Source organism: Myotis davidii, unplaced genomic scaffold, assembly GCF_000327345.1.
Source record: "Myotis davidii unplaced genomic scaffold, ASM32734v1 scaffold299, whole genome shotgun sequence".
In the NCBI taxonomy this organism is placed as follows: domain Eukaryota; kingdom Metazoa; phylum Chordata; class Mammalia; order Chiroptera; family Vespertilionidae; genus Myotis; species Myotis davidii.
Window position 1 is genome coordinate 7,345,824 of NW_006293088.1, and position 4,632 is coordinate 7,350,455.

The following is a 4,632-nucleotide window of genomic DNA, read 5'->3' on the forward strand; positions in this document are numbered from 1 at the left end:
TCCCCCAGGCTCACGAGAGGGTCACAGCTCTGAGCTTTCTGTGCCCCCAGTGGCAACTGGAAGGCTTTGGAAAGATCAGTCCCTGGTTTGGTGGAGACGTGGTTAGCATCCAGCCGTAATTACCGGGTGGTGTGACTCCGGAGAACGGGCAGGCCCTCAGCATTGATTGGCAGGACTCGGTGCTCTGACTATGGATGTAGGGGTCAGAGACCCATGGAATGCTGCATGGATGTACTTTTATAAAGTAAAGTGTTTCAAGTTCAGCTATTCATAGGGAGGCCTGAATTCCAATCAATGTATTGACTAGAGAATGAAAGGAACTAGAGGCCAAGGCTTCGAATTCCGCTCCCTTCGGGGCAGCTTCCGCTCATGCTCCGTGCCGTGGCTTGCACGTATTCTGGTCAGTGTCACAGCCTGCAGGGGCAGCTGAGCAAGAGAGGTAACAGGTGTTCTTGGGCCCGTTTAGAAAAACCCCCTCTCTGGGTGGGTCAGGTGACCTCTGCCTTGGAAACAGGAGAGCACTGTATCAAAAGATAGAAAGTACCCAAGCTCACTCAGTAGGAAATAGGCAGCCTGCGTAGTCCTACATCCACTAAAGAAATGGAATCTGTGGCTAAAAACCTTCCCACAAAGAAAACCCCGGGCCCAAATGGGTTCACTGGTGAATTCTGCAAACATTTAATGGAAGAAATAATACCAATTTGACACAAAGTCTTCCAGAAAATTAAAGAGGAAGGAATACTTCTGAATTCATTGTATGAAGAAGTCATCATTATTCTGATTCCAAAGCCAAACTAACGATGTTACGAGAAAACTACAGATTAACACCCCTCATGAACATAGATACAAAAATTATTAACCACATTTTAGCAAATAGAACACAATAATATAAGGATAATAATATATCCTGATCAAGTGGGGCTTATTCTAGGAATGCAAGGTTGGCTTAATCCTCCACAAATTTATCTATAGATTCAACACAATTAGAACCAAAATTGCAGCAGGCCTCTTTTGGGCAGGGAGGGTAGAAATTGACAAGCCCATTCTACAATTTATGTGGAAATGCAAAAAAAAACTAAAGTAACCAAACCAACTTTGAGAAAGATGAAGTTGGAGGACTTATTACCTCATGTCAACACTCATATAAAACTACAGGTATCAAAACAGTATGGTTGATATAGCAGGTAGATCAATGGAGTATAAGAAAGAACCCAGAAATAAACCTCCACATTCAGAGATAACTGATTTTTGTCTAAAGCAATCTGAATGGTGACAGGATAGTATTTCCAACAAATGCACTGGGCTAATTATATCCATATGTGGGAATAAAGAACTTTATCCATACCTTACATTAACACAAAATGGATCACAAGCCTAAATTAAGACTTAATAAAACTTCTAGAATAGAACATAGGAGATAAATATTTGCGAGCTTGGATTACACAAAAATAACACCAAAAGCACAATTCACAAAAGAAAATATTGCTAAATTGGACTTTGATACAATTAAGAACATCTGCTATTTGTAAGACACTATTATGAATATGAAAAGAAAACCACAGACTGACACATACATATGCAAACCTCATATCTGAGAAAGACGTGTATCTAAATGTATAAATGTGTAATGAATAAAGAGCTCTCAGAACTCAAATAAGGAAACAACCAATTCAAGCTTAAAAACGGGCAAAAGAGTGGAATAGCTACTTCACCAAAGAAGACACATGATGGTAAACAAGCACATGAAAAGATGCTCCATATTATTAGTAATTAGGGAAATGCCAGTTAAAACCATGATAAGATACCACTACACACCTGTTAGAGTGCCTAACATTAAAGAGGCTCCATCAAGTGTTGACAAGGATGTGGAGAAAGTAGAACTCTTGTATTCTGCTGGCAGGAATGTACAATGGTGCAGCCAATTTCAAAAAGTTTTCCGGTACCTTAAAAAGTGAAAAGGCTATCATGATCCAGCATTCCACTCCGGAGTATTTACCCCCATGTCCGTTCAAAGGCTTGTACTCAAGTGCTCACAGCAGGTTTATTTCTTGTGGCCCCAAACTGGACACACTACAAAAGTGCATCCCCAGGTGAGTGAATGAATGAATTGTGGTCGATCCGTACAACAGCATACTTCTCCGCAGGGCAAAGATACGAACGCTGCCACCTGCCACAATATGCATGAACCTCAAAGTCATTCTCCTCCATGGCACAAGACAGACCAAAGAACGCATACTGTGTTATTTTAATTACATAAAATTGTAGAAATTTTTTCCAACTCGACTTTAGTGACAGAAAATGGATCAGCAGTTACTGGGGAAACTTTTTGAATGGTGGACATGTGTATTATCTTCATCATAGCGACAATACAGAAGTGTACATAGGTCAGAACACCAAATTGTGCATCTATTTATACTAATAAAAGGGTAATATGCTAATTAGACCAGGAGATCTTCCAGGCATTCTTCTGAACAAAGCCATGGTGGTGGGGCCAAGGCAGAAGCGGTTAGGGGCGATCAGGCCAGGAGGGGGAGGACAAGGGAGCGATCAGGCAGGCAGGCAGGCGAGCAGTTAGGAGCCAGCGGTCCCAGATTGTGAGAGCCGACTGCCGGTTTATGTATGTCCTAAACCGGCAGTCAGATATCCCCTCAGGGGTCCCAGATTGGAGAGGGTGCAGGCCTGGCTGAGGGACATCGCCTACCCAGTGCACAAATTTCGTGCACCGGCCCACTAGTATATACATATATATATAAAAGGCTAACATGCTAAGTGTGGGACCGTCTGACTGGTAGCTATAATGTGCATTGACAACCAGGTGGCAGACTCTCAACGCAGAAGCTGTGCAGCTGCAGCGACTTGACAGAGGCAGTTCTCAGGTGACGCACCCCGAAACCAGAGAGGAGGGAGCCCGATTCCTTGCAGGGCCGCACGATTCCTCCTTCAGTTATAGGTTATGTTGTTGCTGGGGCACTCTCGGCCCCAAATCTGGTTTACCAACACACTTGTGTTTGCGTTCCACACCCTGTATGACAGCAACTTTGCAGAGCGCCCTCTTGCACTCTGGGACCCCTTGGGGGATGTCGGAGAGCTGGCTGTGGCCTGATCCTTGCAGGCCAGGCCGAGGGACCCTACCTGCAGAGGGACCCCGCTCACTCCGCAGACACCCTTCAAGCCACAGTGGCACCCCAGGTGCACGCGGGGCGGCCAGAGAGGGATCGCAGGAGGTTGGCTCCAGGACGTGTCCAGCCCATCTCGCCCAGTCCCACCCCACCAGCCACCTTCTAATTAATTTTCTTTCAATGTGCACGAATCCATGCACCGGGTCACTAGTTTTTCATAATTATTAATTAAATATATTTTCAATTTCTCGTTAATGAATCGCACTGTCCCTGGGTGGTCTGCACGAGGTGGGGGCTTGATGTGACCTTGAAAAGCCTCGTCCCCACGGTGCCACAGACCTTATGCCCTGAAGCCAGTCCCTGAGGTTCCGGGACCCCTTCCCTTGTCCTTGCACGGGAGCAGCAGCCCCTCTGTCCCCAACCCCGCGGGCGAGGTACTGCCCTTGAGAGCAAAGTTCTGGACAAGACTCCCCTTGGTGCCATGTCAGCACCTGCAGCAGGTGCTCCGTAAGTGCTTGCCGATCGGGTCTGACTCGTGGCCAGGTGACCCGAGGCCCCAGGTGTGACAGCTGCGGCCTCACCCCTCGGCCTCACCTGGGCTGTTGGTCTGAGGTTGGGGCTCAGACTGAGTCACTCCACGTGCCTGTCCCGTGTCTTTGAGATGCACAGTGGCTCTTTGTCCTTTGCTGGGCTTGCATGGGCTCCCTAATCTGGGTGCCTAAGCCCAGGAGCTGCAAAGAGGTGCCTCCCAGATAAGGCAGGTGTCCGGGTCAAGGTCCCCAGGGAGGGAGAGTGAGCCAAGGCCTCGGGTGAGGCACCGGAATGCCATCTGGCCACATCCCACTCGGAGGAATTCGCAGTGACACTTGGACTTGAGACGCTGGCCCGGCAGTTTTGGGGTGCGCGTGGAACACCCTCTAGAGCAGGGGTGGGGGGCCTTTATTCTGCCAAAGGCCATTGGGTATTTGCCACGGAATTCCTGGGCCATACACAGGATCAACTTGAAAGTTATGTTGCTGTGATAAAAGCTCCTGGACTTACTGAATTTCGAGTCCTGCCTGCGGTTCCCTAGGCAGGGCCAGACAAACGTCCCCCACCCCTGCTCTAAAGGAACTTTTAGAGAACCGCAGCCTTTCCGTTCCCACGCACGGGAGAAAATATCGACGACTGAAAACCAGTTATGCGTTACAGCGGGACCCATAGGACCTCTTCTAGGTTCTTGATTGGCACTTGCCATATGTCGGGCATGTGAATGAGGAAACATTCAGTATGTTGTCCTTATGCCATATCCCAGGCTTTTGTGTAATCCAGACTGCGCTGTTCTCAGCTACGCCAGGAGCGGCTGGGCTGTTCTGGAAGCCCAGGCTTGGCCTCCTCACCTGGACCCCCGTCACAGACCTTGGGGAGTGGAGGGGCCCTAATAATGACGGGTCCCGTCACCTCCGTCATTGTCCAGATGAGGGCCCTGGGCCGGGAGGTGTGGGTGGAGCGTCCCTGCGGCTGATTCAGCTCC